The sequence below is a fragment of the Brachyhypopomus gauderio genome, unplaced genomic scaffold, assembly GCF_052324685.1.
Source record: "Brachyhypopomus gauderio isolate BG-103 unplaced genomic scaffold, BGAUD_0.2 sc51, whole genome shotgun sequence".
Classification (NCBI taxonomy): Eukaryota; Metazoa; Chordata; class Actinopteri; order Gymnotiformes; family Hypopomidae; genus Brachyhypopomus; species Brachyhypopomus gauderio.
The window spans coordinates 233,471-252,814 of record NW_027506876.1 but is presented as its reverse complement, the minus strand read 5'-3'; the positions used below and the strand labels follow the sequence as shown (position 1 = coordinate 252,814).

Genomic DNA, 19,344 nt, shown 5'->3' with positions numbered 1-19,344 from the left:
GACATCATTCGATCCCTTTATAACACAAACGTCTACAAATCAACCAAGTAGCATGAGTTTTCTACGTTGGGAGACAACATGACAAAGCACTAGGTACGTTTCCACTGAGTTTCATTTTGATTGAACCGATTGCATTAGTACTGCTATCAAGGTACATGGCGATTTAGAACATTCCTGTATCGATCACATGAGACTGAGAGCTCACTTTGAGGATCTAAAGGGAAGAGCTCCCTGATAGCCTTTACACTGGCAACAAACCACTAAACATCAGTGGTGTGTTTGTAATTCTATCAAGAAGCATGTTTCTGCCTGGTATCGAACCAGGGACCTTTCGCGTGTTCGGCGAACGTGATGACCACTACACTACAGAAACCTTGCTTGTCTGACTGGGCACATCTCTCGTGGGCGTTTCCTCATACAATCAGAGCATGGAAGTCATCATGTCAACAATGGCTAAACAGTAGGTCTACTCTGCTTTAAGACAAAACATTCACATCCAAACACCAAATGTTGACATCATTCGATCCCTTTATAACACAAACGTCTACAAATCAACCAAGTAGCATGAGTTTTCTACGTTGGGAGACAACATGACAAAGCACTACGTACGTTTCCACTGAGTTTCATTTTGATTGAACCGGCTGCATTAGTACTGCTATCAAGGTACATGGCGATTTAAAACATTCCTGTATCGATCACATGAGACTGACAGCTCACTTTGAGGATCTAAAGGGAAGAGCTCCCCGATAGCCTTTACACTGGCAACAAACCACTAAACAGCAGTGGTGTGTTTGTAATTCTATCAAGAAGCATGTTTCTGCCTGGTATCGAACCAGGGACCTTTCGCGTGTTAGGCGAACGTGATGACCACTACACTACAGAAACCTTGCTTGTCTGAATGGGCACATCTCTCGTGGGCGTTTCCTCATACAATCAGAGCATGGAAGTCATCATGTCAACAATGGCTAAGCGGTAGGTCTACTCTGCTTTAAGACAAAACATTCACATCCAAACACCAAATGTTGACATCATTCGATCCCTTTATAACACAAACGTCTACAAATCAACCGAGTAGCATGAGTTTTCTACGTTGGGAGACAACATGACAAAGCACTAGGTACGTTTCCACTGAGTTTCATTTTGATTTAACCGATCAACACTGGCTAAGCAGTAGGTCTACTCTGCTTTAAGACAAAACATTCACATCCAAACACCAAATGTTGACATCATTCGATCCCTTTATAACACAAACGTCTACAAATCAACCAAGTAGCATGAGTTTTCTACGTTGGGAGACAACATGACAAAGCACTAGGTACGTTTCCACTGAGTTTCATTTTGATTGAACCGATTGCATTAGTACTGCTATCAAGGTACATGGCGATTTAGAACATTCCTGTATCGATCACATGAGACTGAGAGCTCACTTTGAGGATCTAAAGGGAAGAGCTCCCTGATAGCCTTTACACTGGCAACAAACCACTAAACATCAGTGGTGTGTTTGTAATTCTATCAAGAAGCATGTTTCTGCCTGGTATCGAACCAGGGACCTTTCGCGTGTTCGGCGAACGTGATGACCACTACACTACAGAAACCTTGCTTGTCTGACTGGGCACATCTCTCGTGGGCGTTTCCTCATACAATCAGAGCATGGAAGTCATCATGTCAACAATGGCTAAGCAGTAGGTCTACTCTGCTTTAAGACAAAACATTCACATCCAAACACCAAATGTTGACATCATTCGATCCCTTTATAACACAAACGTCTACAAATCAACCAAGTAGCATGAGTTTTCTACGTTGGGAGACAACATGACAAAGCACTACGTACGTTTCCACTGAGTTTCATTTTGATTGAACCGGCTGCATTAGTACTGCTATCAAGGTACATGGCGATTTAAAACATTCCTGTATCGATCACATGAGACTGACAGCTCACTTTGAGGATCTAAAGGGAAGAGCTCCCCGATAGCCTTTACACTGGCAACAAACCACTAAACAGCAGTGGTGTGTTTGTAATTCTATCAAGAAGCATGTTTCTGCCTGGTATCGAACCAGGGACCTTTCGCGTGTTAGGCGAACGTGATGACCACTACACTACAGAAACCTTGCTTGTCTGAATGGGCACATCTCTCGTGGGCGTTTCCTCATACAATCAGAGCATGGAAGTCATCATGTCAACAATGGCTAAGCGGTAGGTCTACTCTGCTTTAAGACAAAACATTCACATCCAAACACCAAATGTTGACTTCATTCGATACCTTTATAACACAAACGTCTACAAATCAACCGAGTAGCATGAGTTTTCTACGTTGGGAGACAACATGACAAAGCACTAGGTACGTTTCCACTGAGTTTCATTTTGATTTAACCGATCAACACTGGCTAAGCAGTAGGTCTACTCTGCTTTAAGACAAAACATTCACATCCAAACACCAAATGTTGACATCATTCGATCCCTTTATAACACAAACATCTACAAATCAACCAAGTAGCATGAGTTTTCTACGTTGGGAGACAACATGACAAAGCACTAGGTACGTTTCCACTGAGTTTCATTTTGATTGAACCGATTGCATTAGTACTGCTATCAAGGTACATGGCGATTTAGAACATTCCTGTATCGATCACATGAGACTGAGAGCTCACTTTGAGGATCTAAAGGGAAGAGCTCCCTGATAGCCTTTACACTGGCAACAAACCACTAAACATCAGTGGTGTGTTTGTAATTCTATCAAGAAGCATGTTTCTGCCTGGTATCGAACCAGGGACCTTTCGCGTGTTCGGCGAACGTGATGACCACTACACTACAGAAACCTTGCTTGTCTGAATGGGCACATCTCTCGTGGGCGTTTCCTCATACAATCAGAGCATGGAAGTCATCATGTCAACAATGGCTAAGCAGTAGGTCTACTCTGCTTTAAGACAAAACATTCACATCCAAACACCAAATGTTGACATCATTCGATCCCTTTATAACACAAACGTCTACAAATCAACCAAGTAGCATGAGTTTTCTACGTTGGGAGACAACATGACAAAGCACTACGTACGTTTCCACTGAGTTTCATTTTGATTGAACCGGATGCATTAGTACTGCTATCAAGGTACATGGCGATTTAAAACATTCCTGTATCGATCACATGAGACTGACAGCTCACTTTGAGGATCTAAAGGGAAGAGCTCCCTGATAGCCTTTACACTGGCAACAAACCACTAAACAGCAGTGGTGTGTTTGTAATTCTATCAAGAAGCATGTTTCTGCCTGGTATCGAACCAGGGACCTTTCGCGTGTTAGGCGAACGTGATGACCACTACACTACAGAAACCTTGCTTGTCTGAATGGGTACATCTCTCGTGGGCGTTTCCTCATACAATCAGAGCATGGAAGTCATCATGTCAACAATGGCTAAGCGGTAGGTCTACTCTGCTTTAAGACAAAACATTCACATCCAAACACCAAATGTTGACATCATTCGATCCCTTTATAACACAAACGTCTACAAATCAACCGAGTAGCATGAGTTTTCTACGTTGGGAGACAACATGACAAAGCACTAGGTACGTTTCCACTGAGTTTCATTTTGATTGAACCGATTGCATTAGTACTGCTATCAAGGTACATGGCGATTTAGAACATTCTTGTATCGATCACATGAGACTGAGAGCTCACTTTGAGGATCTAAAGGGAAGAGCTCCCCGATAGCCTTTACACTGGCAACAAACCACTAAACAGCAGTGGTGTGTTTGTAATTCTATCAAGAAGCATGTTTCTGCCTGGTATCGAACCAGGGACCTTTCGCATGTTAGGCGAACGTGATGACCACTACACTACAGAAACCTTGCTTGTCTGAATGGGCACATCTCTCGTGGGCGTTTCCTCATACAATCAGAGCATGGAAGTCATCATGTGAACAATGGCTAAGCGGTAGGTCTACTCTGCTTTAAGACAAAACATTCACATCCAAACACCAAATGTTGACTTCATTCGATACCTTTATAACACAAACGTCTACAAATCAACCGAGTAGCATGAGTTTTCTACGTTGGGAGACAACATGACAAAGCACTAGGTACGTTTCCACTGAGTTTCATTTTGATTGAACCGATCAACACTGGCTAAGCAGTAGGTCTACTCTGCTTTAAGACAAAACATTCACATCCAAACACCAAATGTTGACATCATTCGATCCCTTTATAACACAAACGTCTACAAATCAACCGAGTAGCATGAGTTTTCTACGTTGGGAGACAACATGACAAAGCACTAGGTACATTTCCACTGAGTTTCATTTGGATTGAACCGATCAACACTTGCTAAGCAGTAGGTCTACTCTGCTTTAAGACAAAACATTCACATCCAAACACCAAATGTTGACATCATTCGATCCCTTTATAACACAAACGTCTACAAATCAACTGAGTAGCATGAGTTTTCTACGTTGGGAGACAACATGACAAAGCACTAGGTACGTTTCCACTGAGTTTCATTTTGATTGAACCGATTGCATTAGTACTGCTATCAAGGTACATGGCGATTTAGAACATTCCTGTATCGATCACATGAGACTGAGAGCTCACTTTGAGGATCTAAAGGGAAGAGCTCCCTGATAGCCTTTACACTGGCAACAAACCACTAAACATCAGTGGTGTGTTTGTAATTCTATCAAGAAGCATGTTTCTGCCTGGTATCGAACCAGGGAACTTTCGCGTGTTCGGCGAACGTAATGACCACTACACTACAGAAACCTTGCTTGTCTGAATGGGCACATCTCTCGTGGGCGTTTCCTCATACAATCAGAGCATGGAAGTCATCATGTCAACAATGGCTAAGCAGTAGGTCTACTCTGCTTTAAGACAAAACATTCACATCCAAACACCAAATGTTGACATCATTCGATCCCTTTATAACACAAACGTCTACAAATCAACCGAGTAGCATGAGTTTTCTACGTTGGGAGACAACATGACAAAGCACTAGGTACGTTTCCACTGAGTTTCATTTTGATTGAACCGATTGCATTAGTACTGCTATCAAGGTACATGGCGATTTAGAACATTCTTGTATCGATCACATGGGACTGAGAGCTCACTTTGAGGATCTAAAGGGAAGAGCTCCCCGATAGCCTTTACACTGGCAACAAACCACTAAACAGCAGTGGTGTGTTTGTAATTCTATCAAGAAGCATGTTTCTGCCTGGTATCGAACCAGGGACCTTTCGCGTGTTAGGCGAACGTGATGACCACTACACTACAGAAACCTTGCTTGTCTGAATGGGCACATCTCTCGTGGGCGTTTCCTCATACAATCAGAGCATGGAAGTCATCATGTCAACAATGGCTAAGCGGTAGGTCTACTCTGCTTTAAGACAAAACATTCACATCCAAACACCAAATGTTGACTTCATTCGATACCTTTATAACACAAACGTCTACAAATCAACCGAGTAGCATGAGTTTTCTACGTTGGGAGACAACATGACAAAGCACTAGGTACGTTTCCACTGAGTTTCATTTTGATTGAACCGATTGCATTAGTACTGCTATCAAGGTACATGGCGATTTAGAACATTCTTGTATCGATCACATGAGACTGAGAGCTCACTTTGAGGATCTAAAGGGAAGAGCTCCCCGATAGCCTTTACACTGGCAACAAACCACTAAACAGCAGTGGTGTGTTTGTAATTCTATCAAGAAGCATGTTTCTGCCTGGTATCGAACCAGGGACCTTTCGCGTGTTAGCCGAACGTGATGACCACTACACTACAGAAACCTTGCTTGTCTGAATGGGCACATCTCTCGTGGGCGTTTCCTCATACAATCAGAGCATGGAAGTCATCATGTCAACAATGGCTAAGCGGTAGGTCTACTCTGCTTTAAGACAAAACATTCACATCCAAACACCAAATGTTGACTTCATTCGATACCTTTATAACACAAACGTCTACAAATCAACCGAGTAGCATGAGTTTTCTACGTTGGGAGACAACATGACAAAGCACTAGGTACGTTTCCACTGAGTTTCATTTTGATTGAACCGATCAACACTGGCTAAGCAGTAGGTCTACTCTGCTTTAAGACAAAACATTCACATCCAAACACCAAATGTTGACATCATTCGATCCCTTTATAACACAAACGTCTACAAATCAACTGAGTAGCATGAGTTTTCTACGTTGGGAGACAACATGACAAAGCACTAGGTACGTTTCCACTGAGTTTCATTTTGATTGAACCGATTGCATTAGTACTGCTATCAAGGTACATGGCGATTTAGAACATTCCTGTATCGATCACATGAGACTGAGAGCTCACTTTGAGGATCTAAAGGGAAGAGCTCCCTGATAGCCTTTACACTGGCAACAAACCACTAAACATCAGTGGTGTGTTTGTAATTCTATCAAGAAGCATGTTTCTGCCTGGTATCGAACCAGGGAACTTTCGCGTGTTCGGCGAACGTAATGACCACTACACTACAGAAACCTTGCTTGTCTGAATGGGCACATCTCTCGTGGGCGTTTCCTCATACAATCAGAGCATGGAAGTCATCATGTCAACAATGGCTAAGCAGTAGGTCTACTCTGCTTTAAGACAAAACATTCACATCCAAACACCAAATGTTGACATCATTCGATACCTTTATAACACAAACGTCTACAAATCAACCGAGTAGCATGAGTTTTCTACGTTGGGAGACAACATGACAAAGCACTAGGTACGTTTCCACTGAGTTTCATTTTGATTGAACCGATTGCATTAGTACTGCTATCAAGGTACATGGCGATTTAGAACATTCTTGTATCGATCACATGGGACTGAGAGCTCACTTTGAGGATCTAAAGGGAAGAGCTCCCCGATAGCCTTTACACTGGCAACAAACCACTAAACAGCAGTGGTGTGTTTGTAATTCTATCAAGAAGCATGTTTCTGCCTGGTATCGAACCAGGGACCTTTCGCGTGTTAGGCGAACGTGATGACCACTACACTACAGAAACCTTGCTTGTCTGAATGGGCACATCTCTCGTGGGCGTTTCCTCATACAATCAGAGCATGGAAGTCATCATGTCAACAATGGCTAAGCGGTAGGTCTACTCTGCTTTAAGACAAAACATTCACATCCAAACACCAAATGTTGACTTCATTCGATACCTTTATAACACAAACGTCTACAAATCAACCGAGTAGCATGAGTTTTCTACGTTGGGAGACAACATGACAAAGCACTAGGTACGTTTCCACTGAGTTTCATTTTGATTGAACCGATTGCATTAGTACTGCTATCAAGGTACATGGCGATTTAGAACATTCTTGTATCGATCACATGAGACTGAGAGCTCACTTTGAGGATCTAAAGGGAAGAGCTCCCCGATAGCCTTTACACTGGCAACAAACCACTAAACAGCAGTGGTGTGTTTGTAATTCTATCAAGAAGCATGTTTCTGCCTGGTATCGAACCAGGGACCTTTCGCGTGTTAGCCGAACGTGATGACCACTACACTACAGAAACCTTGCTTGTCTGAATGGGCACATCTCTCGTGGGCGTTTCCTCATACAATCAGAGCATGGAAGTCATCATGTCAACAATGGCTAAGCGGTAGGTCTACTCTGCTTTAAGACAAAACATTCACATCCAAACACCAAATGTTGACTTCATTCGATACCTTTATAACACAAACGTCTACAAATCAACCGAGTAGCATGAGTTTTCTACGTTGGGAGACAACATGACAAAGCACTAGGTACGTTTCCACTGAGTTTCATTTTGATTGAACCGATCAACACTGGCTAAGCAGTAGGTCTACTCTGCTTTAAGACAAAACATTCACATCCAAACACCAAATGTTGACATCATTCGATCCCTTTATAACACAAACGTCTACAAATCAACCAAGTGGCATGAGTTTTCTACGTTGGGAGACAACATGACAAAGCACTAGGTACATTTCCACTGAGTTTCATTTTGATTGAACCGGCTGCATTAGTACTGCTATCAAGGTACATGGCGATTTAAAACATTCCTGTATCGATCACATGAGACTGACAGCTCACTTTGAGGATCTAAAGGGAAGAGCTCCCTGATAGCCTTTACACTGGCAACAAACCACTAAACAGCAGTGGTGTGTTTGTAATTCTATCAAGAAGCATGTTTCTGCCTGGTATCGAACCAGGGACCTTTCGCGTGTTAGGCGAACGTGATGACCACTACACTACAGAAACCTTGCTTGTCTGAATGGGCACATCTCTCGTGGGCGTTTCCTCATACAATCAGAGCATGGAAGTCATCATGTCAACAATGGCTAAGCGGTAGGTCTACTCTGCTTTAAGACAAAACATTCACATCCAAACACCAAATGTTGACTTCATTCGATACCTTTATAACACAAACGTCTACAAATCAACCGAGTAGCATGAGTTTTCTACGTTGGGAGACAACATGACAAAGCACTAGGTACGTTTCCACTGAGTTTCATTTTGATTGAACCGATCAACACTGGCTAAGCAGTAGGTCTACTCTGCTTTAAGACAAAACATTCACATCCAAACACCAAATGTTGACATCATTCGATCCCTTTATAACACAAACGTCTACAAATCAACCAAGTGGCATGAGTTTTCTACGTTGGGAGACAACATGACAAAGCACTAGGTACGTTTCCACTGAGTTTCATTTTGATTGAACCGGCTGCATTAGTACTGCTATCAAGGTACATGGCGATTTAAAACATTCCTGTATCGATCACATGAGACTGACAGCTCACTTTGAGGATCTAAAGGGAAGAGCTCCCTGATAGCCTTTACACTGGCAACAAACCACTAAACAGCAGTGGTGTGTTTGTAATTCTATCAAGAAGCATGTTTCTGCCTGGTATCGAACCAGGGACCTTTAGCGTGTTCGGCGAACGTGATGACCACTACACTACAGAAACCTTGCTTGTCTGAATGGGCACATCTCTCGTGGGCGTTTCCTCATACAATCAGAGCATGGAAGTCATCATGTCAACAATGGCTAAGCGGTAGGTCTACTCTGCTTTAAGACAAAACATTCACATCCAAACACCAAATGTTGACATCATTCGATCCCTTTATAATACAAACGTCTACAAATCAACCGAGTAGCATGAGTTTTCTACGTTGGGAGACAACATGACAAAGCACTAGGTACGTTTCCACTGAGTTTCATTTTGATTGAACCGATTGCATTAGTACTGCTATCAAGGTACATGGCGATTTAGAACATTCTTGTATCGATCACATGGGACTGAGAGCTCACTTTGAGGATCTAAAGGGAAGAGCTCCCCGATAGCCTTTACACTGGCAACAAACCACTAAACAGCAGTGGTGTGTTTGTAATTCTATCAAGAAGCATGTTTCTGCCTGGTATCGAACCAGGGACCTTTCGCGTGTTAGGCGAACGTGATGACCACTACACTACAGAAACCTTGCTTGTCTGAATGGGCACATCTCTCGTGGGCGTTTCCTCATACAATCAGAGCATGGAAGTCATCATGTCAACAATGGCTAAGCGGTAGGTCTACTCTGCTTTAAGACAAAACATTCACATCCAAACACCAAATGTTGACTTCATTCGATATCTTTATAACACAAACGTCTACAAATCAACCGAGTAGCATGAGTTTTCTACGTTGGGAGACAACATGACAAAGCACTAGGTACGTTTCCACTGAGTTTCATTTTGATTGAACCGATCAACACTGGCTAAGCAGTAGGTCTACTCTGCTTTAAGACAAAACATTCACATCCAAACACCAAATGTTGACATTATTCGATCCCTTTATAACACAAACGTCTACAAATCAACCGAGTAGCATGAGTTTTCTACGTTGGGAGACAACATGACAAAGCACTAGGTACATTTCCACTGAGTTTCATTTGGATTGAACCGATCAACACTTGCTAAGCAGTAGGTCTACTCTGCTTTAAGACAAAACATTCACATCCAAACACCAAATGTTGACATCATTCGATCCCTTTATAACACAAACGTCTACAAATCAACCGAGTAGCATGAGTTTTCTACGTTGGGAGACAACATGACAAAGCACTAGGTACGTTTCCACTGAGTTTCATTTTGATTGAACCGATTGCATTAGTACTGCTATCAAGGTACATGGCGATTTAGAACATTCCTGTATCGATCACATGAGACTGAGAGCTCACTTTGAGGATCTAAAGGGAAGAGCTCCCTGATAGCCTTTACACTGGCAACAAACCACTAAACATCAGTGGTGTGTTTGTAATTCTATCAAGAAGCATGTTTCTGCCTGGTATCGAACCAGGGAACTTTCGCGTGTTCGGCGAACGTAATGACCACTACACTACAGAAACCTTGCTTGTCTGAATGGGCACATCTCTCGTGGGCGTTTCCTCATACAATCAGAGCATGGAAGTCATCATGTCAACAATGGCTAAGCAGTAGGTCTACTCTGCTTTAAGACAAAACATTCACATCCAAACACCAAATGTTGACATCATTCGATCCCTTTATAACACAAACGTCTACAAATCAACCGAGTAGCATGAGTTTTCTACGTTGGGAGACAACATGACAAAGCACTAGGTACGTTTCCACTGAGTTTCATTTTGATTGAACCGATTGCATTAGTACTGCTATCAAGGTACATGGCGATTTAGAACATTCTTGTATCGATCACATGGGACTGAGAGCTCACTTTGAGGATCTAAAGGGAAGAGCTCCCCGATAGCCTTTACACTGGCAACAAACCACTAAACAGCAGTGGTGTGTTTGTAATTCTATCAAGAAGCATGTTTCTGCCTGGTATCGAACCAGGGACCTTTCGCGTGTTAGGCGAACGTGATGACCACTACACTACAGAAACCTTGCTTGTCTGAATGGGCACATCTCTCGTGGGCGTTTCCTCATACAATCAGAGCATGGAAGTCATCATGTCAACAATGGCTAAGCGGTAGGTCTACTCTGCTTTAAGACAAAACATTCACATCCAAACACCAAATGTTGACTTCATTCGATACCTTTATAACACAAACGTCTACAAATCAACCGAGTAGCATGAGTTTTCTACGTTGGGAGACAACATGACAAAGCACTAGGTACGTTTCCACTGAGTTTCATTTTGATTGAACCGATTGCATTAGTACTGCTATCAAGGTACATGGCGATTTAGAACATTCTTGTATCGATCACATGAGACTGAGAGCTCACTTTGAGGATCTAAAGGGAAGAGCTCCCCGATAGCCTTTACACTGGCAACAAACCACTAAACAGCAGTGGTGTGTTTGTAATTCTATCAAGAAGCATGTTTCTGCCTGGTATCGAACCAGGGACCTTTCGCGTGTTAGGCGAACGTGATGACCACTACACTACAGAAACCTTGCTTGTCTGAATGGGCACATCTCTCGTGGGCGTTTCCTCATACAATCAGAGCATGGAAGTCATCATGTCAACAATGGCTAAGCGGTAGGTCTACTCTGCTTTAAGACAAAACATTCACATCCAAACACCAAATGTTGACTTCATTCGATACCTTTATAACACAAACGTCTACAAATCAACCGAGTAGCATGAGTTTTCTACGTTGGGAGACAACATGACAAAGCACTAGGTACGTTTCCACTGAGTTTCATTTTGATTGAACCGATCAACACTGGCTAAGCAGTAGGTCTACTCTGCTTTAAGACAAAACATTCACATCCAAACACCAAATGTTGACATCATTCGATCCCTTTATAACACAAACGTCTACAAATCAACCAAGTGGCATGAGTTTTCTACGTTGGGAGACAACATGACAAAGCACTAGGTACATTTCCACTGAGTTTCATTTTGATTGAACCGGCTGCATTAGTACTGCTATCAAGGTACATGGCGATTTAAAACATTCCTGTATCGATCACATGAGACTGACAGCTCACTTTGAGGATCTAAAGGGAAGAGCTCCCTGATAGCCTTTACACTGGCAACAAAGCACTAAACAGCAGTGGTGTGTTTGTAATTCTATCAAGAAGCATGTTTCTGCCTGGTATCGAACCAGGGACCTTTCGCATGTTAGGCGAACGTGATGACCACTACACTACAGAAACCTTGCTTGTCTGAATGGGCACATCTCTCGTGGGCGTTTCCTCATACAATCAGAGCATGGAAGTCATCATGTCAACAATGGCTAAGCGGTAGGTCTACTCTGCTTTAAGACAAAACATTCACATCCAAACACCAAATGTTGACTTCATTCGATACCTTTATAACACAAACGTCTACAAATCAACCGAGTAGCATGAGTTTTCTACGTTGGGAGACAACATGACAAAGCACTAGGTACGTTTCCACTGAGTTTCATTTTGATTGAACCGATCAACACTGGCTAAGCAGTAGGTCTACTCTGCTTTAAGACAAAACATTCACATCCAAACACCAAATGTTGACATCATTCGATCCCTTTATAACACAAACGTCTACAAATCAACCAAGTGGCATGAGTTTTCTACGTTGGGAGACAACATGACAAAGCACTAGGTACATTTCCACTGAGTTTCATTTTGATTGAACCGGCTGCATTAGTACTGCTATCAAGGTACATGGCGATTTAAAACATTCCTGTATCGATCACATGAGACTGACAGCTCACTTTGAGGATCTAAAGGGAAGAGCTCCCTGATAGCCTTTACACTGGCAACAAAGCACTAAACAGCAGTGGTGTGTTTGTAATTCTATCAAGAAGCATGTTTCTGCCTGGTATCGAACCAGGGACCTTTCGCATGTTAGGCGAACGTGATGACCACTACACTACAGAAACCTTGCTTGTCTGAATGGGCAAATCTCTCGTGGGCGTTTCCTCATACAATCAGAGCATGGAAGTCATCATGTCAACAATGGCTAAGCGGTAGGTCTACTCTGCTTTAAGACAAAACATTCACATCCAAACACCAAATGTTGACTTCATTCGATACATTTATAACACAAACGTCTACAAATCAACCGAGTAGCATGAGTTTTCTACGTTGGGAGACAACATGACAAAGCACTAGGTACGTTTCCACTGAGTTTCATTTTGATTGAACCGATCAACACTGGCTAAGCAGTAGGTCTACTCTGCTTTAAGACAAAACATTCACATCCAAACACCAAATGTTGACATCATTCGATCCCTTTATAACACAAACGTCTACAAATCAACCAAGTGGCATGAGTTTTCTACGTTGGGAGACAACATGACAAAGCACTAGGTACGTTTCCACTGAGTTTCATTTTGATTGAACCGGCTGCATTAGTACTGCTATCAAGGTACATGGCGATTTAAAACATTCCTGTATCGATCACATGAGACTGACAGCTCACTTTGAGGATCTAAAGGGAAGAGCTCCCTGATAGCCTTTACACTGGCAACAAACCACTAAACAGCAGTGGTGTGTTTGTAATTCTATCAAGAAGCATGTTTCTGCCTGGTATCGAACCAGGGACCTTTAGCGTGTTCGGCGAACGTGATGACCACTACACTACAGAAACCTTGCTTGTCTTAATGGGCACATCTCTCGTGGGCGTTTCCTCATACAATCAGAGCATGGAAGTCATCATGTCAACAATGGCTAAGCAGTAGGTCTACTCTGCTTTAAGACAAAACATTCACATCCAAACACCAAATGTTGACATCATTCGATCCCTTTATAACACAAACGTCTACAAATCAACCAAGTAGCATGAGTTTTCTACGTTGGGAGACAACATGACAAAGCACTAGGCACGTTTCCACTGAGTTTCATTTTGATTGAACCGATTGCATTAGTACTGCTATCAAGGTACATGGCAATTTAGAACATTCTTGTATCGATCACATGAGACTGAGAGCTCACTTTGAGGATCTAAAGGGAAGAGCTCCCCGATAGCCTTTACACTGGCAACAAACCACTAAACAGCAGTGGTGTGTTTGTAATTCTATCAAGAAGCATGTTTCTGCCTGGTATCGAACCAGGGACCTTTCGCGTGTTAGGCGAACGTGATGACCACTACACTACAGAAACCTTGCTTGTCTGAACGGGCACATCTCTCGTGGGCGTTTCCTCATACAATCAGAGCATGGAAGTCATCATGTCAACAATGGCTAAGCGGTAGGTCTACTCTGCTTTAAGACAAAACATTCACATCCAAACACCAAATGTTGACTTCATTCGATACCTTTATAACACAAACCTCTACAAATCAACCGAGTAGCATGAGTTTTCTACGTTGGGAGACAACATGACAAAGCACTAGGTACATTTCCACTGAGTTTCATTTTGATTGAACCAATCAACACTTGCTAAGCAGTAGGTCTACTCTGCTTTAAGACAAAACATTCACATCCAAACACCAAATGTTGACATCATTCGATCCCTTTATAACACAAACGTCTACAAATCAACCAAGTAGCATGAGTTTTCTACGTTGGGAGACAACATGACAAAGCACTAGGTACGTTTCCACTGAGTTTCATTTTGATTGAACCGATTGCATTAGTACTGCTATCAAGGTACATGGCGATTTAGAACATTCCTGTATCGATCACATGAGACTGAGAGCTCACTTTGAGGATCTAAAGAGAAGAGCTCCCTGATAGCCTTTACACTGGCAACAAACCACTAAACATCAGTGGTGTGTTTGTAATTCTATCAAGAAGCATGTTTCTGCCTGGTATCGAACCAGGGACCTTTCGCGTGTTCGGCGAACGTGATGACCACTACACTACAGAAACCTTGCTTGTCTGAATGGGCACATCTCTTGTGGGCGTTTCCTCATACAATCAGAGCATGGAAGTCATCATGTCAACAATGGCTAAGCGGTAGGTCTACTCTGCTTTAAGACAAAACATTCACATCCAAACACCAAATGTTGACTTCATTCGATACCTTTATAACACAAACGTCTACAAATCAACCGAGTAGCATGAGTTTTCTACGTTGGGAGACAACATGACAAAGCACTAGGTACGTTTCCACTGAGTTTCATTTTGATTGAACCGATTGCATTAGTACTGCTATCAAGGTACATGGCGATTTAGAACATTCCTGTATCGATCACATGAGACTGAGAGCTCACTTTGAGGATCTAAAGAGAAGAGCTCCCTGATAGCCTTTACACTGGCAACAAACCACTAAACATCAGTGGTGTGTTTGTAATTCTATCAAGAAGCATGTTTCTGCCTGGTATCGAACCAGGGACCTTTCGCGTGTTCGGCGAACGTGATGACCACTACACTACAGAAACCTTGCTTGTCTGAATGGGCACATCTCTCGTGGGCGTTTCCTCATACAATCAGAGCATGGAAGTCATCATGTCAACAATGGCTAAGCAGTAGGTCTACTCTGCTTTAAGACAAAACATTCACATCCAAACACAAAATGTTGACATCATTCGATCCCTTTATAACACAAACGTCTACAAATCAACCGAGTAGCATGAGTTTTCTACGTTGGGAGACAACATGACAAAGCACTAGGTACGTTTCCACTGAGTTTCATTTTGATTGAACCGATTGCATTAGTACTGCTATCAAGGTACATGGCGATTTAGAACATTCTTGTATCGATCACATGAGACTGAGAGCTCACTTTGAGGATCTAAAGGGAAGAGCTCCCCGATAGCCTTTACACTGGCAACAAACCACTAAACAGCAGTGGTGTGTTTGTAATTCTATCAAGAAGCATGTTTCTGCCTGGTATCGAACCAGGGACCTTTCGCATGTTAGGCGAACGTGATGACCACTACACTACAGAAACCTTGCTTGTCTGAATGGGCACATCTCTTGTGGGCGTTTCCTCATACAATCAGAGCATGGAAGTCATCATGTCAACAATGGCTAAGCGGTAGGTCTACTCTGCTTTAAGACAAAACATTCACATCCAAACACCAAATGTTGACTTCATTCGATACCTTTATAACACAAACGTCTACAAATCAACCGAGTAGCATGAGTTTTCTACGTTGGGAGACAACATGACAAAGCACTAGGTACGTTTCCACTGAGTTTCATTTTGATTGAACCGATCAACACTGGCTAAGCAGTAGGTCTACTCTGCTTTAAGACAAAACATTCACATCCAAACACCAAATGTTGACATCATTCGATCCCTTTATAACACAAACGTCTACAAATCAACTGAGTAGCATGAGTTTTCTACGTTGGGAGACAACATGACAAAGCACTAGGTACGTTTCCACTGAGTTTCATTTTGATTGAACCAATCAACACTGGCTAAGCAGTAGGTCTACTCTGCTTTAAGACAAAACATTCACATCCAAACACCAAATGTTGACATCATTCGATCCCTTTATAACACAAACGTCTACAAATCAACCGAGTAGCATGAGTTTTCTACGTTGGGAGACAACATGACAAAGCACTAGGTACGTTTCCACTGAGTTTCATTTTGATTGAACCGATTGCATTAGTACTGCTTTCAAGGTACATGGCGATTTAGAACATTCCTGTATCGATCACATGAGACTGAGAGCTCACTTTGAGGATCTAAAGGGAAGAGCTCCCCGATAGCCTTTACACTGGCAACAAAACACTAAACAGCAGTGGTGTGTTTGTAATTCTATCAAGAAGCATGTTTCTGCCTGGTATCGAACCATGGACCTTTCGCGTGTTAGGCGAACGTGATGACCACTACACTACAGAAACCTTGCTTGTCTGAATGGGCACATCTCTCGTGGGCGTTTCCTCATACAATCAGAGCATGAAAGTCAACATGTCAACAATGGCTAAGCAGTAGGTCTACTCTGCTTTAAGACAAAACATTCACATCCAAACACCAAATGTTGACATCATTCGATCCCTTTATAACACAAACGTCTACAAATCAACCGAGGAGCATGAGTTTTCTACGTTGGGAGACAACATGACAAAGCACTAGGTACGTTTCCACTGAGTTTCATTTTGTTTGAACTGATTGCATTAGTACTGCTATCAAGGTACATGGCGATTTAGAACATTCCTGTATCGATCACATGAGACTGAGAGCTCACTTTGAGGATCTAAAGGGAAGAGCTCACCGATAGCCTTTACACTGGCAACAAACCACTAAACAGCAGTGGTGTGTTTGTAATTCTATCAAGAAGCATGTTTCTGCCTGGTGTCGAACCAGGGACCTTTCGCGTGTTAGACGAACGTGATGACCACTACACTATAAACCTTGCTTGTCTGAATGGGCACATCTCTCGTGGGCGTTTCCTCATACAATCAGAGCATGAAAGTCATCATGTCAACAATGGCTAAGCAGTAGGTCTACTCTGCTTTAAGACAAAACATTCACATCCAAACACCAAATGTTGACATCATTCGATACCTTTATAACACAAACGTCTACAAATCAACCGAGTAGCATGAGTTTTCTATGTTGGGAGACAACATGACAAAGCACTAGGTACGTTTCCACTGAGTTTCATTTTGATTGAACCGATCAACACTGGCTAAGCAGTAGGTCTACTCTGCTTTAAGACAAAACATTCACATCCAAACACCAAATGTTGACATCATTCGATCCCTTTATAACACAAACGTCTACAAATCAACCGAGTAGCATGAGTTTTCTACGTTGGGAGACAACATGACAAAGCACTAGGTACATTTCCACTGAGTTTCATTTTGATTGAACCGATCAACACTTGCTAAGCAGTAGGTCTACTCTGCTTTAAGACAAAACATTCACATCCAAACACCAAATGTTGACATCATTCGATCCCTTTATAACACAAACGTCTACAAATCAACCGAGTAGCATGAGTTTTCTACGTTGGGAGACAACATGACAAAGCACTAGGTACGTTTCCACTGAGTTTCATTTTGATTGAACCAATCAACACTGGCTAAGCAGTAGGTCTACTCTGCTTTAAGACAAAACATTCACATCCAAACACCAAATGTTGACTTCATTCGATACCTTTATAACACAAACGTCTACAAATCAACCAAGTAGCATGAGTTTTCTACGTTGGGAGACAACATGACAAAGCACTAGGTACGTTTCCACTGAGTTTCATTTTGATTGAACCGATCAACACTGGCTAAGCAGTAGGTCTACTCTGCTTTAAGACAAAACATTCACATCCAAACACCAAATGTTGACTTCATTCGATACCTTTATAACACAAACGTCTACAAATCAACCAAGTAGCATGAGTTTTCTACGTTGGGAGACAACATGACAAAGCACTAGGTACGTTTCCACTGAGTTTCATTTTGATTGAACCGATCAACACTGGCTAAGCAGTAGGTCTACTCTGCTTTAAGACAAAACATTCACATCCAAACACCAAATGTTGACATCATTCGATCCCTTTATAACACAAACGTCTACAAATCAACCGAGTAGCATGAGTTTTCTACGTTGGGAGACAACATGACAAAGCACTAGGTACGTTTCCACTGAGTTTCATTTTGTTTGAACTGATTGCATTAGTACTGCTATCAAGGTACATGGCGATTTAGAACATTCCTGTATCGATCACATGAGACTGAGAGCTCACTTTGAGGATCTAAAGGGAAGAGCTCCCCGATAGCCTTTACACTGGCAACAAACCACTAAACAGCAGTGGTGTGTTTGTAATTCTATCAAGAAGCATGTTTCTGCCTGGTATCGAACCAGGGACCTTTCGCGTGTTAGGCGAACGTGATGACCACTACACTACAGAAACCTTGCTGGTCTGAATGGGCACATCTCTCGTGGGCGTTTCCTCATACAATCAGAGCATGGAAGTCATCATGTCAACAATGGCTAAGCGGTAGGTCTACTCTGCTTTAAGACAAAACATTCACATCCAAACACCAAATGTTGACTTCATTCGATACCTTTATAACACAAACGTCTACAAATCAACCGAGTAGCATGAGTTTTCTACGTTGGGAGACAACATGACAAAGCACTAGGTACGTTTCCACTGAGTTTCATTTTGATTGAACCGATTGCATTAGTACTGCTATCAAGGTACATGGCGATTTAGAACATTCTTGTATCGATCACATGAGACTGAGAGCTCACTTTGAGGATCTAAAGGGAAGAGCTCCCCGATAGCCTTTACACTGGCAACAAACCACTAAACAGCAGTGGTGTGTTTGTAATTCTATCAAGAAGCATGTTTCTGCCTGGTATCGAACCAGGGACCTTTCGCGTGTTAGGCGAATGTGATGACCACTACACTACAGAAACCTTGCTTGTCTGAATGGGCACATCTCTCGTGGGCGTTTCCTCATACAATCAGAGCATGGAAGTCATCATGTCAACAATGGCTAAGCGGTAGGTCTACTCTGCTTTAAGACAAAACATTCACATCCAAACACCAAATGTTGACTTCATTCGATACCTTTATAACAC

General features: G+C 42.3%; 24 non-coding genes across 24 annotated transcripts; all 24 read right to left on the bottom strand.

The window, feature by feature from the left end:
- Positions 1–300: 300 nt before the first annotated feature.
- On the bottom strand, positions 301–373 carry trnav-aac (transfer RNA valine (anticodon AAC)). The gene has a single exon. It is a non-coding gene; the product is annotated as a tRNA-Val (tRNA).
- Positions 374–812: 439 nt separating this feature from the next.
- Positions 813–885, bottom strand: trnav-aac (transfer RNA valine (anticodon AAC)). The gene has a single exon. It is a non-coding gene; the product is annotated as a tRNA-Val (tRNA).
- A 637-nt stretch (positions 886–1,522) lies between these two features.
- trnav-aac (transfer RNA valine (anticodon AAC)) lies at positions 1,523–1,595 on the bottom strand. The gene has a single exon. It is a non-coding gene; the product is annotated as a tRNA-Val (tRNA).
- A 439-nt stretch (positions 1,596–2,034) lies between these two features.
- trnav-aac (transfer RNA valine (anticodon AAC)) lies at positions 2,035–2,107 on the bottom strand. The gene has a single exon. It is a non-coding gene; the product is annotated as a tRNA-Val (tRNA).
- A 637-nt stretch (positions 2,108–2,744) lies between these two features.
- On the bottom strand, positions 2,745–2,817 carry trnav-aac (transfer RNA valine (anticodon AAC)). Its single transcript has one exon. It is a non-coding gene; the product is annotated as a tRNA-Val (tRNA).
- A 439-nt stretch (positions 2,818–3,256) lies between these two features.
- On the bottom strand, positions 3,257–3,329 carry trnav-aac (transfer RNA valine (anticodon AAC)). The gene has a single exon. It is a non-coding gene; the product is annotated as a tRNA-Val (tRNA).
- A 439-nt stretch (positions 3,330–3,768) lies between these two features.
- Positions 3,769–3,841, bottom strand: trnav-aac (transfer RNA valine (anticodon AAC)). The gene has a single exon. It is a non-coding gene; the product is annotated as a tRNA-Val (tRNA).
- Positions 3,842–5,188: 1,347 nt separating this feature from the next.
- Positions 5,189–5,261, bottom strand: trnav-aac (transfer RNA valine (anticodon AAC)). The gene has a single exon. It is a non-coding gene; the product is annotated as a tRNA-Val (tRNA).
- Positions 5,262–5,700: 439 nt separating this feature from the next.
- trnav-aac (transfer RNA valine (anticodon AAC)) lies at positions 5,701–5,773 on the bottom strand. The gene has a single exon. It is a non-coding gene; the product is annotated as a tRNA-Val (tRNA).
- Positions 5,774–6,922: 1,149 nt separating this feature from the next.
- Positions 6,923–6,995, bottom strand: trnav-aac (transfer RNA valine (anticodon AAC)). The gene has a single exon. It is a non-coding gene; the product is annotated as a tRNA-Val (tRNA).
- Positions 6,996–7,434: 439 nt separating this feature from the next.
- On the bottom strand, positions 7,435–7,507 carry trnav-aac (transfer RNA valine (anticodon AAC)). The gene has a single exon. It is a non-coding gene; the product is annotated as a tRNA-Val (tRNA).
- Positions 7,508–8,144: 637 nt separating this feature from the next.
- On the bottom strand, positions 8,145–8,217 carry trnav-aac (transfer RNA valine (anticodon AAC)). Its single transcript has one exon. It is a non-coding gene; the product is annotated as a tRNA-Val (tRNA).
- Positions 8,218–9,366: 1,149 nt separating this feature from the next.
- trnav-aac (transfer RNA valine (anticodon AAC)) lies at positions 9,367–9,439 on the bottom strand. The gene has a single exon. It is a non-coding gene; the product is annotated as a tRNA-Val (tRNA).
- A 1,347-nt stretch (positions 9,440–10,786) lies between these two features.
- trnav-aac (transfer RNA valine (anticodon AAC)) lies at positions 10,787–10,859 on the bottom strand. The gene has a single exon. It is a non-coding gene; the product is annotated as a tRNA-Val (tRNA).
- Positions 10,860–11,298: 439 nt separating this feature from the next.
- trnav-aac (transfer RNA valine (anticodon AAC)) lies at positions 11,299–11,371 on the bottom strand. Its single transcript has one exon. It is a non-coding gene; the product is annotated as a tRNA-Val (tRNA).
- Positions 11,372–12,008: 637 nt separating this feature from the next.
- trnav-aac (transfer RNA valine (anticodon AAC)) lies at positions 12,009–12,081 on the bottom strand. Its single transcript has one exon. It is a non-coding gene; the product is annotated as a tRNA-Val (tRNA).
- A 637-nt stretch (positions 12,082–12,718) lies between these two features.
- trnav-aac (transfer RNA valine (anticodon AAC)) lies at positions 12,719–12,791 on the bottom strand. The gene has a single exon. It is a non-coding gene; the product is annotated as a tRNA-Val (tRNA).
- A 1,149-nt stretch (positions 12,792–13,940) lies between these two features.
- trnav-aac (transfer RNA valine (anticodon AAC)) lies at positions 13,941–14,013 on the bottom strand. The gene has a single exon. It is a non-coding gene; the product is annotated as a tRNA-Val (tRNA).
- A 637-nt stretch (positions 14,014–14,650) lies between these two features.
- On the bottom strand, positions 14,651–14,723 carry trnav-aac (transfer RNA valine (anticodon AAC)). Its single transcript has one exon. It is a non-coding gene; the product is annotated as a tRNA-Val (tRNA).
- A 439-nt stretch (positions 14,724–15,162) lies between these two features.
- On the bottom strand, positions 15,163–15,235 carry trnav-aac (transfer RNA valine (anticodon AAC)). The gene has a single exon. It is a non-coding gene; the product is annotated as a tRNA-Val (tRNA).
- Positions 15,236–15,674: 439 nt separating this feature from the next.
- On the bottom strand, positions 15,675–15,747 carry trnav-aac (transfer RNA valine (anticodon AAC)). Its single transcript has one exon. It is a non-coding gene; the product is annotated as a tRNA-Val (tRNA).
- An 835-nt stretch (positions 15,748–16,582) lies between these two features.
- On the bottom strand, positions 16,583–16,655 carry trnav-aac (transfer RNA valine (anticodon AAC)). Its single transcript has one exon. It is a non-coding gene; the product is annotated as a tRNA-Val (tRNA).
- Positions 16,656–18,594: 1,939 nt separating this feature from the next.
- Positions 18,595–18,667, bottom strand: trnav-aac (transfer RNA valine (anticodon AAC)). The gene has a single exon. It is a non-coding gene; the product is annotated as a tRNA-Val (tRNA).
- A 439-nt stretch (positions 18,668–19,106) lies between these two features.
- On the bottom strand, positions 19,107–19,179 carry trnav-aac (transfer RNA valine (anticodon AAC)). The gene has a single exon. It is a non-coding gene; the product is annotated as a tRNA-Val (tRNA).
- Between the last annotated feature and the right edge of the window lie 165 nt (positions 19,180–19,344).